Source organism: Nyctibius grandis, chromosome 12 (genome assembly GCF_013368605.1).
Source record: "Nyctibius grandis isolate bNycGra1 chromosome 12, bNycGra1.pri, whole genome shotgun sequence".
NCBI classification, from domain to species: Eukaryota; Metazoa; Chordata; class Aves; order Nyctibiiformes; family Nyctibiidae; genus Nyctibius; species Nyctibius grandis.
In genome coordinates, this window is record NC_090669.1 from 17278910 (window position 1) to 17292117 (window position 13208).

Genomic DNA, 13208 nt, shown 5'->3' on the forward strand with positions numbered 1-13208 from the left:
GCAGAGAAGATTTAACCTCTACAGTGCCCCACAAGCAAAGAATTAATATACAAGACAGTAGGAGGTTGCTTTCATAACAGGGACCATAGGTTGCTCATTTGTGAGAATTTTTCTGGGACTACATTCATTGTTAAGCTGAGGCTGACACCGGGTACAGAGAGACAGAAATTTGACAAAATCATCGAGTGTTTGAGGGTATTTGAGAAAAAAATCTATTCTGGTAGTCCAGACACTAGGCTGGGACTTGTTAAGTTGTGAACTTGTTAAATTCTTACTCCACCAACGGCTTCCTACATGACAAGAAACCAAAGCCTATTTCTGCTAGTACAAATTCTCCTTGACTTTAACAGACACTGTGGCCTCTGTGTTTCAGCTCCTCACCCATAAAGCCATTTGACTACTGCTTCCCGTCCTGCCACACAAGCTCCACTGAACACCCTTGTGATCAGTACACCACCAGGCAGAGAGAGGCTTTAAGCTTCAGGGTGCAAGTCCTGAGGAATGCATCCTTGCATGGTGATTCTGCACCTCCTCATATAAGCCTGCACTTGGGATGCCTTAAAACCTTAGGTAACTCATTTTTTAAAATTCCTTTTACCTCTGTTACAACCAGTAAGGTGGACGGTTTTCAGATTTTAGTTTCATTGTCATTATTTATGGTGTTTCCTTGTTTTGCCTATGTTTTGTTCATTGGTTTTAGCCAAAACAGTGGATTAAATTAGGAAAACCCGCTTTTACTTCTGTTTCTGGCCTATTTTCACTTCATGGCTTTCAAGTTTTAACAAAGTGCTCTTATTTTTGGATTTTCAACACTGAACAGGGCAATACAGACATTAAAGTAAGAAATACGCTAATTGGACTTTATAATAAATGTAAAAGTTATGAGAACTCTCTAATCACATGAGATTTGGAGGCTCCCATCTCTACCCTAATTAAAAAATCTCAGTCCTATACGATTTAGCATGAGGCTCACCAATACAGCTCACAAGTACAACATGCAAGAACAAATCACCCCATGGGCTCCTCTGGAGGGACTCAAGACACCTTACATGAGCAAATTTAAGGTCTTAAATCACAACCATGTATCCTGATTTTGTAAGCAGGAGCCAGGAAACTCCATCAGCAGAAACAGGGACGTGGATTCCAGGGCTATACCTGGGCTCTGAGGAGGACTTGTGAGAGCCTCAAGAGGATTGAACAGGCACACCCCACAGGGTGCTCCAGAAGGGTGGTTTCTGGCCTTGTATCTTCTGAGGAAATCTCTGGAGGGGGATGCACATATCCTACAGCCCACCAAACTCTTCCCAGACTATCCACTGCCCCAAAAACTCTGCAGACAAGAGAAGCATTGATGGCCAGGGAGCTGGCTGCTCTCCCACCTTCCCACGAGGGAGGGATGGATCCAGGCTCACAGCTTTGCTGCCATGCACAAGTCACCGATGGAGCCGGTGGGATTCAATGAGATGTGCAGCCACTGTATTCTGTTATGTTTATCCCCACCTTAGTGCTTTTTAAATATGATCTGATGAGTTACCCAAAAAGCACCTTAGCCAATATGCTCTCAGATTTCCAACCGATAGCCCTTAAAAATAGAGTGGTGGTTGTAACTATAACATTACTAGAGGTCTGGAGCCCTTTGTGCTGAGCTTCGACCTGCAGCAGTACTTCCCTGATAGAAAAAAAGCAGGCTGGAGTTGGTGACATAACACCAAATATACAGATGGGACCACACTATAATTAGCAAGGGAATGTCATTCCTGCCATCTTTGCTTCGTTTGTAACTGTGCCTGTAAGCTCTGGGGAATGGTGTGCATTTCACACAGTCTGCACAAGAACGAGGACTGCCAACTGTCCCAGTTCTAGTGGGATACCCTTGGTCCTCTGCCCCAAGGCTTGCGAAGATGCCAGCAGCGTCGCGGGAAAGCGATGCCCCTCGCCATGCCACTGCCAGGACCCTGGTCCCAGGGCAGAGGGGAGGGATTTCTCTGCACAGCAGCAACAACTCAGCTCCCTCTAAATACCATGTGCTCCCATCCAGAGGAGCATTGCCCATTGCTTCTTGACAGGCTCTTTCACACACACCCAGAAACATCCTTTTGCCTATCATCAAGCCAAATTTGCAGCCTGGACCTAACAACAGAGGCCAGTAACACTGTTCCCCTTCTCACTCAGCTTGCTCCCAGGAGGGAGAGGATTTATTCAGTGCAAATACAGGGATTTTCACCGGAGCTGTGCTTTTCAGCATGTAACCACTATTTTTAAATCTCTCTGTTGGTTCCAGTAAAACACCAAATCAATGCTTAAGGTTTTACTGCTTACTTTAAACGTGCTCAATAATATAAGTCCGGTTGTCTTTTAAACACTTTGTCATTCTCTGCAGGCGCTTAGACGAAAAACTTACTGTCAGCTCTGCTCTGTCTATGGAATCAAGTGAATTCGTTCGTTTTTTCACCAGACTGCACAGACTGGTGAAACCAGCCAAGGGAACAAACAAACTGATAATGTAATATGTTCCTTGTCGTAATGCGCAAAGTTCAAATCAGCTTACTCAAGGAGGCTAATTCATCCTATTGAGTCCAAAGGGACCTTGCCTCTGAAGATCTCACAGCATGTTAGGAACATTAAATTGCACAGATTTTTAACCCTGGGGATTTTAAACAGAACAGACTCCTCTGATCATCTCATCAGTTCCTCCTTCATGACATATAAATAATTTGCCTGTGTATTTCTTGCACAAACCCTAAATTTTGAGATAAAGAACATTTTTCTGTTAACGCCTTCAGCCTTGATGAAAAACTTCAAACAATGGCAAATACACTACATCCCCAGATAAGATTTCCCAATTTTTCAGTCTCTTTGCCATAAAAAAAATTCATCTCCACAAGTCCTCCTCCAGTGCCATCATATGGGTAAACTGAGGCCTGGAGGAGTCAGGACTTCCCTAAGGTTATACAATGACTAAGGGCATTTCCCCACTATTATTTTCAAGCTCATTTAAGCTGAGGCTGCTGCTGAAAGGGCTTTCTGTTGTGCGCTGCCTGTCCTTGCCTGCACCTTCCCAACGCCCCCAGCCCGCGTCCCTGCTCCCCCCTGCGCAGCCCTTGCAGGCAGTCCCAAGCGAGGGCAGGCACCCCACGACTCCCAGCACCCGCCTGCACTCACGGTAGCCAAAAGCATCTGCAGGGATGCGCTACGGGGCACCGACAAGCTCAGAGCCCCCCAGGTCCTGCCTGGGCTGTGATGGAGGAATAAGGCAGCTCCTGCTGCGAGCTAGAGCCAGTGTCCAACAACCTGGAGACCTGAGGTCTGCTCATAGCTCTGCCACTGATTTTTTGCAGATCTGTAGGGAAACCACTTATTTCCCTGGGACTTCCCTATAAATTTGACAGAGTGCCTTGAGACTCCCCAAGGAAAGGCACTGTTCAAGTACAAAGCTTAATTATGATTGTTATAATATAGTCATGCCACTAATTCCCACTAAGAACTGCAAATCGCTCCCATTCCACTCCTTCATCCCCCAAGCTTGTCAGTGCTGGTAGACAATTAACTCCCCAAAAGGAATACATTAAACACATGTGAAATCTTTCCTATTCACAGGACATCCATGAGCAGATTGCAGTTCCCCTCAAACATATTTGTGATTTGAATGCATCAAGTGATGTATTTCCATATATTTTTTTTAACAGCTTGACAGAATTTATTCAAAATTCAAGTTGTGACTGGTCATATAAGTCTTGTGACATCCTTCCTATGCCTGTGATCAACCAAATTCTTCTACCATGTGCAAATTCAAAATTCATTGTCTATAAACCTTGCATAGTTGTCTTTAGAAAGCATATTGAATGAGCTGCTTTTTTTTTTTTCCCCCAGTTAAATTTAGTCATTTTGAAATCCACAGGAAGCAATTTCAGGAGTGTAGAAGGCTGAGGTGAGTTCATTGAAAACCTCAAAAGAATTAAAGTACATTGAAAATACCTTGCATTTTTGCCCTGTAATAAACACCAGGGCTGCCACGAGAAACATATCAGCCTCTCTCAGCCAAGCTCAGCAGCAACAACTGCAACCTTCCATAAGCCTAGGGGTTAACGAAGCCCACGCCATAAGGGTTAAAGGATAAATTCAGCTCTACAGCCACTGCTTAGAGAACATTTGAAGGGCAATTCAATACCCCACCTACAAAAATTACCCCCTCTGTTGTCAGCACTGCAACCAGAACAAGAAGCTCTGATATCTAGTCATGTAATATTAGGCCTGAAAAAAACTACGAGTTGTGATGAAATTAAAGACATCCAAATTTTTAGCCATTCTCTGCTGATAAAGGCTCTATTATTACCATTTACAAAGGGGAAACACAGCCAATTATAAGCTACTTCTGGCACATGCCAGGCCTCAAGTAGAAGATAAGCCAACACAGCAGAGCTTGCAGCTGGAAACCCAGAAACCTGAAAATGAGCTGACTCATGGAAATATCCTCATATAAAGTATTGGATGGTTATTTTTCTCTGCCTCCTTTCTCTGTGTCTTAGGAATGATATATGAATTGCCTTATTTACTTTGTCCCATAAAACTTACATTTTTTTATTAATGCGCTGCCAGTTCCAAGGGCGGTAGGTGTGGGAGTGGATGGAGGGAGGGGAGCAGGCAGGCAGGCAGGCAGAGGGATGCAACTGGCCATGGGCTACCATCAGCATGGATAAAAACTGAATTTACCTGGTCCCTGGCACAGACACCAACATGGAGCTTTTTCTTGCACTCCGATTTTCATGAGGACTTTATAACATTTGAGACGTCCTTCCCCTTTTAAACCCACTTGGAAGGCACTCACATGTTGTTAGGAGAGGACTGGGTCCAGGTGGGTGGGTGGTGGGATGCTATATGCCTCATTTCCTTAGGAAACGAGGTTAAAAAAGCCTGCCCTCCCCCTTGTTATACTGCACTATTGAATTAAGGACTGCGAATGCTCGTTATGAATATAATTAAAAGCAACAGCCTTATCTAACAATCTATTTTTATCTGCTCCTCACCTAGACAAGCAGCAGAAGGAATTAAAATCTGAAGGGAAGAGCCACAGTTGGGGTCAATTGGTGGAGTTTTGCTCTCCAAGAGCTCGATGCATGCTGGAAAAGATTTCAATAAGACAATCTCTCTTAAAAACTACTGTCCAAAAGACATGCTTTGGATGCTTTTTTCCTGGGAAACTCATGTCTAACAACTACAAGGGAACAGACTGGGAGTATATTTCCATTTTACAAGGGAAGAAGGCATGAGGCTTTGCAGCATTTCTTGCACCAGCTGCCGGCCTCCGCGGCAGCAGGGTAGGTAATTAAGAAGGACATCATGTAACAGATAAATGCAGGATAGTAACTACTCATTACTTGATATATAGTATATCATCTATTATTAGAGGCTAATAATTCTCTAACCTATTCATGTTAGTCTTTTGTCCGTGTAGCTAGCCATTTGGCACGCTCTAAATTTCTCAACATAAAATTTACTCGATGTTACAACTCATATCTAATCCCAAATTTCTGTGCATTTCACTGCAGTACATCATGCAGCTAGGTAAAAGCTCAACACTAAATCCTTTGCAAAAGGAAGAACGAGCCAACAAAACTCCATGTTTTCACTTTCCTGCCAGAAAAAAGTGGTATATCACATATTTTTCTTAGCTGTATTTTTAACATTTCTTTCCATCTTTAGAACACTGCAATTCTAAAGATGTTTAGCTGTACTTTTCACAGCACTCAATAATGCACTTTTTGTTTGATATTTTTACTCTTGTTGAAATAACCTGTATTTTAAATACATTTATACATACCTTTAGAAAATGTATTAAGAAATACATTTTAAAGGGAACCAAGGGCAGTGCTATTGTGTTTAATCACAGGGAGCAAAATCCTCAAGTCATGTAAATCATCGTTTCACAATCTGCTCTGCAGTATCCTAATTTGGATAGTGTATCATAGCAAACAGAGCTCAATTTATAAAGGATTCTTTACACATTTAAAACATACATGTAACTTAGAGTGTCAATCTCCATCAGCTGTCCTAGATCACTCCAAGGAATAAAGGCAGAATTTATTTATTAGGAACTTTATTTCTTTTCTCTTAACTACTGATACTTGCTTTTTTTTTTTCCATTTCTTTTACTTTACATTACATTCTTTTATTTTACATTTTTTTGTTTTACGTTATTTTATTTTATTTTAATTTCCAAAGCCCAGTCTAAAAACTTAACTTGTGCTACAAAAGAAGCCAAGTCACTCCAAGTACCCAATTACAGTGTCTCCAGAAGGTTTAGAAGTCAGAACAGCACTGATAAAAAAAAGCCACATGGGACAGAGCAATAATACAACGTTCGCCTGCAGGATCTCTGTTCATGAGCGACTACTATACAAGGACTGTGCTGATAAGGGTTTACAGCTAGAAACTGTAGTGGCTGTACCAAAAATGAAACCAGATCTCTGCTTCTGACTTCTGCAAATTGTTTTCCAGCGCAGCACTCTTCTGGGAGACAGAAAACATTTGCCACGGGTTATCAAAACCTCATGCTTCCAGTTAACCTGGCCGTGCTGCCAGCCAAGGAGTTGCTCTGCAGCGAGGGAGGGAGGACAAAGTCTGCAAACCGCCGGGAGAGGTTAGAGCAGACCTTGGAGAGGAGCAAAGGGACCCTCCCCACAGCCTCACATGCAAATCACTCCAAATAGCTGCTGATTACAGCAGGACCCAACTCCAGATTGAAAGGAGAGTTGAGTAGTATAGCCAGGAACTGAAACAGCCAGGGAAAATCCTCTCCTAGGGATTATGAAGCATTCAGCATTCAAACTGTGTGATATATTTTTTGTTTGTCTTGTTTACAAACCCTTCATATAAAAGCAGGATTTTGTCCACCAAAGGCTACTAAAACCTACGTGCATTTTTTGCAGTACTGTGCTGTTCGGTTTTGTCCGTCAGCAACATTGTGCGAGTACTCATTTGAATCCCATTCCCCATAGTTTTGCCCAGAATTGGCACCAGTCGCCCTCTCCTATAGACGGATTCGGTATGCTGCGCTATAGCTGTTATACTCCACCCCAGAGATCATTGCAGTTCAGCTCTGGAAGATTTGCTTTCAGACTCCCTACAAGAGTACGAGCATTTGGGGTCTTTTCATTGTTTTAGAGAGGGAGTAAACACCGTTTGTCAGGACTCGGAGCAGAAATACAAAGGTTCCCACAACGAGAGGCTCGGCTCTGGCTCTTGGAAAGATGCAGGGAAGGGTGAGCACATGCGAGTGAACAGCCCGGCCAGAGCACACCGTGCTAATGCGATTACAAAAGGCTGGTATCTAAAAAGGAAAAGCTTGCGCTGATATTACAGTGATAGCTAAGGAGGAAAAAGCCCTGTCAAGTTTCTTAAAAACACTTGACTCACTTCTATGTAAACCTTCAACCCCTCGTTTTTTCGCTGAACTCAGCAGCCATCACCCCACATCACTCATGGTCTCCGAGGTCCTTTGGTAACTTTTTCCCTGTTGTATTTAGGAGATAGGAAATGTTTTCTTGCAGATCAAATCTCCCTTAAACCAACTGAATGTACAAAAAAAAAAAAAAAACAAAACCTACTACTTCAGTTTCTAACAGATGCACAAGTGCACCTTGGGATGAATGTGTTACAGAGTCCAAGCTATCGCCACCTGCCTCCCAATTACATTTGCTGCATTGTCCCTTGTGGTGTGCACCTGTGACATGTTGGCACAGAGTGGGGACGACTGGAGTGTGCAGGCGTGGACCAAGCCACACGGTATTTTGCTTTGCAAAAGTCTCCCAGCGATTATTGCCATGCTTTTTTAAAGCGTAAGGGACATTCTGCAGCAGCTGATTTTTTTTTTCTTCTTTCAATACGATGAATTAACATGGGGAACTTGTGGCCCTGTAAAGCGGCGAAGCCACGAAACTAATTTTAAAAACTCTTCACCTCAGGATACCAAATGTCCAGCTGGCCAGGGACCGATCTAACAAGGGAAAAGGCCATTTGTGGACTCCCTGCTACCTCTACTCACATACACACCTAGCCAGCCAATTAACTAACTGTAGCAATAATTCCCATCAAATTTCAGCATGATTTTTACACCTGATATAATAGAGGAATCCACAAGACTCTGTTTGCACCAAGAATGATGTACAAAGGAAGACTTCCAAGGTTTTAGGCTCATTATATTCGTTCCAGTATATAGTACTGTTTTTTTTTTTCTTCTTTCCCCTGGTAGCGTTACAGTTCTTTAAGTGGCTGAACAGCATCTGCACCAAGAGGACCACATGATGTGAAGCAGAAGCAAGGAGACATGGTATTATGCATATTGTAAGGTACACTGAGCAATGCACTCGCAGTGACGTATATACTGACAGGATTAATTTGACATTGCCAAGTGAAAACTTATTTTGTCATTAAGCTATCATAATTATAGCATACCCAGAGCCAACGGGTGCCCTAGCTGAGATCCCTACATATGCTGTCTTTGCAGCGAGAGGCTAATACAGAATTTTAACATCCAGCTATTCTCCAACAGAACAGATTGGGATACAGCTCTTTTGTAAGTGCCCCACAACTACCTACAGGTAGCCAAGGTGACAAAGATACCAGAAAATGGCTGAGGGGCATTTGCAGGCTGTTAGTGGAGGTCCTGCTACCCAAAGCCTAAAAAAGGCAAGATGACTTCAACAGACTCTAAATCCTTTCATAATGCAGCCTGTCTAAACATTGCTTCTGATTCATATGTTTTCAGCAAAGAGAATATTTCCTCATAAAAAAGGACAAACTACGTACAAGAAAAATGTTCTCTAGAAGACAGACAAACCATGAAGATCCTTTGCACATGATAGGTATTCAGAAAAATCAGTCTTTTGTCCCTGCCCCCCCGTTTATTCAGATGATTTAGATATGCTTAAGAATGGAAAAGCCAGAAAGATACCAGGAAAGAAGAGCTGCAGCACTGTTAAGGATGTGGTATTGCAATATTTATTGCTGCTGAGATAGAAAAAAACAATGGAGTATCCAAAAAAAAAATCTTAAAGTTTGCGGGGTTTAAGTAGAGCAGCTTTAGATTACCTTAAGGTGACAATTTATAAACAGAATCAAAATCATGTAATAAGTTAAGCAAAAAAAGGGTTTCATTCTTAGTTCATGAACTCCCCTGACAATGACAAAAATATACTATCAGTGGCCTCAGTACGATTGTGAAATATCCCTTACTTACAATTGAACGTGCTGGGTGTTGGGGTTTTTTTTTCTTCATTGTTGTGTGTTGTTGAGCTAAAAATGACAAAGCCCTGGATTTCGTTGTTCTTGCAATCTATTCTTTTCCCATGACTTCCTGTTTTCATGAAATTTTAATCAGGCATTTAAAATAAATAGCTATGCAGAGTCTCTATGCCTCTCTGAATGCTTGGGATGGATGTTTTGGGTAAAGTGATAGTCCAGAGACCTTGAGAGCATTTAATCCCATTCTAACTTGGCAAGACAACAGAAAATTAAACCACTGCTCTCTCCACTTCTAACAACTCTGGAGAGATTTTGGGGGAGGGATGGAGGCGAGTCCGGTGCACAGGACAGCCCAATGAAATAACAGGCCTGTCTGTTCCCCCTGCTATGAATACTGACAGCAATCAGACCAATTTAGAAAGGTCAGCTCTCTAAAAGAGAAGAAAGATCACCTTTTCACAAAAAAGCACGAAAGGGAGAGGGGCAATGCTGCCTTCATGCCTTTTAAAGGTCCAGGTGTAATGCACAGCCCCTCTCTGAGCATCCCACATCCCTTGGCGGGCAGGAGCCCTGCTCAGCTGCTCACCCTTGCTGACCCACAACACCCAGGCAGCATCCCTCAGCCTCACATGATGCTAGTTGTATGGCACCGACTGCACAATGCAATTTGGGGTAGAATATGTCAATGTGGAAAAAAACAATAACCAGCTTAGAGCAGAAAAGCTGAGAAGCAGGGAGGAGGACCAGTTCAAATCCTCGGCCGGTGGGAATCGTACTGCCCCTTAAGAGTTTGTAGCTGACAGAATAAAAACTCCAGATTTTAGGAAATCAGAGGAAAGCTGCTTAAGTTTCAGGGTCAATGGTTCAGTTATTAATGAAGGTGACATGATTTGATATGAGAGTCAACGACCCCAGATCACAGCTAAGCCTGATCCCTGAGCCTTACTCTAATTTAAACTTCTGCGGGATTTTTATTATCATGCATATTAAGAGGGAGGTGCTCCATGGTACAGACAATAAAACAATAACGTACAAGTCTGCCAACAAATTGTTACTGAGTTAAACCTCTTGTCAGGGACTAGTTGTCTTCTCCCAGTCATGGTTTCCTGGATAACTGTGTTTAAACTGGACAGGTTTATACGCAGTCGCATCTCCAGTCGCCTGTGTGTTTTGGAAACATTTCACTTCCACCGCCACAGGGGTCAAGGTTTTTTGCTTGAACCAGGAGGAAGATAGAAATGTTTACTCTGTAGTTGTGTACACTGCTCATTTCTAACAAGGAAGAAATTGCTCACAATCAGCTGCCACCTCTGAAAAAAAAAAAAAAAAAGAAGTGAGAGCAGCTAAATCACGGAGCAAACTTACAACAGCAGCTTATAAAAATGAGGGAGATGCAGCTGCTTTAGAGATGTGAATGAAAGTAAGAGGATTATGGAGTCCTCTTGAGAGGAGACATACTTGGCAAGGCTCACAAGATGGCACAAATAATATCTTCTGTCAAGAACAGTATGAAAGAACAACGATGAAAACTTCCAGGAGTCCATGCTTAAGGAGTCCTTCCCAGTTTTGGGGGTTCCTTTTCCCTGAATTCTGCTTGACTCCCATTTCACCCCAGCTACTCCACTCACAGCCCCAGCAGCAGTTTTTTCTCCTCTTGCCGTGCAAACCTTTTGAACCCTACTCATAGGTGCAGGAAGCGTCGTTTACACAGTGGGAAACATATTGCTTCTGCGCACCACTGTGAACCATCAGCAGAAAGCTCCGCGCTGGCCAGCTCGCCAGCCTCTCCTTGGCATAGCCCCTGACTTTCATATATCAAATGAGCAAAAATATTCCAAGCAAAGCAAAACAGAGCAAATCTTGGCTCCTTGTCCTTTAACATACATATTCAATGTGCAGGAAGCTAGGAAGAGCTATTCATGGGGTTGGCTTGTTTTTGTTGGTTCAGGTTTGGGGGGAGGGGGAGAGTTTTCAATGCACAGTGCATCCTCCACAAAGTTTAGTAAGTGCTTTATGTCACGGTGATCCCTTTCCTTTTTTTTTTTTTTTTACAGTGTTTAATTTCTGCAAGGACATTTCACTTTAAAAGGAAGAAAGGGCTGCACCATAAGGGCTCTGCAGCGCAAAGCTTTTTCTAGTCATTTCCAACAATATATTTTGGAACTGTTCCCAGTAAACAGGCCAGATTAGCTGCCTTTGGTTCACATTTTACATTGTTCACGAGATAGGGAAGCTCTGAAAAGCAGATTCTGTCCATACCGTTTGGTTGCAATAAAGCTAATTCTATTCAGTCCTATAGCAGTATGATAGCACTTGTGTAGGATTTCCCTTCGCTTGCATATTTATAGGGTCTTGTAGAGCTACGCTGTAGCTCAGTGCCAGCATGAAGAAATCAAGCTGTCAGTAGTTTCTATTTTTGTCCCTACCTATAGTTTCAGTAATGACAAGTGAGTGAGGCAACATATGCATTTCCCATCTACAGGAAAAAATTACTGTCTTCCTTCAGTGTCTTACATCTGTGCTACAACCTATTTTCCTAGGGCTTCAGATTATGTTAGCTGATAGTTAACATGTATAAGCACTGGTCAGGTGCAGTTGATTCCAGACACTGCATTAGTTGAACCACAAGAGGAAAAGTTCCAACGATTCAAAATTCCTGGTGCTTTTCCTTTCTACCCTTAAAAAGAGGGGGGAAAAAAAAACCTTCCTGGGAAATAGCTGTTACTGTATGGCATCCCAACTCCTATCATGCTTTGATCAGCACACACATTCAAGCAAATGAGGATTCTCCTCCTAAGATTAAGAGAGCTGCTGATTATTTTTAATGTCCTCTTCTTGACCCCAGATGGTTAACTCATTGCTGCAGCTTCTGGGGCAGTTGTTTCAATGGGAGCAGATAATACCAAAGTCGAGCTGTGGTCAGCAATGCAATGCCACACCATTTTATCACAGCAAATGGAGGGGATCGGGGGACCAGGCTCCAATGCTAACAGAGAGACAATGTGTCCCAAAAGCTGCTTAATTATTAAGGCGATACATGCATCATTCACAGTCTTCTCTCCTCATCTGGTAAATACTAATTCTGCATTTACTAATGGTTCAACCACACCAAGGCATGGTCACCCCATCAATGCCACCGAATTCAGGCCAAAATTTGGGAAATGCTGCTCATGAGCCCCAGCAGCTGGAAGACTGACTCTGAAGGCAGTGCCAGGGATGGCAGGCACCCACCCTCGCTCGCAACTGCTTTGGCTTGACAGCATCAAGGCATTTACAGCCTCCGACATGACTGCATCAGATCTTCAATGACAGCTAATAAAACAGAACTACACCCCGCTGCTTTGAAAAGCTGCAACTCAAAACTCCTTCAGAGATTATACTTATTTAAATAAGAGAAAGACACCGGGCTTTAACAAAAGCTCATAAGGAAAATAGCTTGACAAGTTTGATAACAAGAAACACACTCTTTTTCATATTCTTTCCTCTCCTTCCCAGCTCTGTCCTTTCCTTGCCTTCCCCACAGCCTAGAAAAGCAGATATTTATCCCTCACTTGCTTCTACTTAGGCAAGACAGTCTTTGAAGGGCGATGTGAATACCTCAAAGTTCAACATTTATCCATGCTGCTCCTCCACCTAAACTGACATTTTTCTGGACCCTGCTGAGGCTCCAATACACCACAAGGGACAGGCAGAATTAAGATAGGAGAGGAGGGAGACGGGGGACAAAGCAAGAACTGTTGGGCTAGGTTGTAAATAAAAAGCAGAAAAAATATGTTAAAAAATACAAGGCAACACTATAAATCCCTCTCTCCTGTGTGAGCAACCTACTGCATTACAGACCTGGAGGGGCTGTGAGACTTCCCATTACTTTATAGTCCATGGCCATCACCCTCTTACCGTGCCACAGTATAACAAGCAAATGTCCCAACTCCCATGAAGCCACTCAAAAACACGCACTATAGTCTCGT

The 13208-nt window shown here is 42.8% G+C and overlaps 1 protein-coding gene across 4 annotated transcripts in view; it reads right to left on the reverse strand.

Annotated features, from left to right (window-relative positions):
* Positions 1 to 13208, reverse strand: part of MAF (MAF bZIP transcription factor) — a 198657-nt gene that overhangs the window by 150219 nt on the left and 35230 nt on the right. The window contains exon 3 of one of the 4 annotated variants that reach the window (XM_068410991.1): positions 10486 to 10550. The exons of the other annotated variants lie outside the window; for them this stretch is intronic. The gene's annotated coding sequence lies outside the window, so the exon portion shown is untranslated. Of the gene's footprint in view, positions 1 to 10485; positions 10551 to 13208 lie in introns of those variants that run through there. 4 annotated transcript variants of the gene reach the window in all.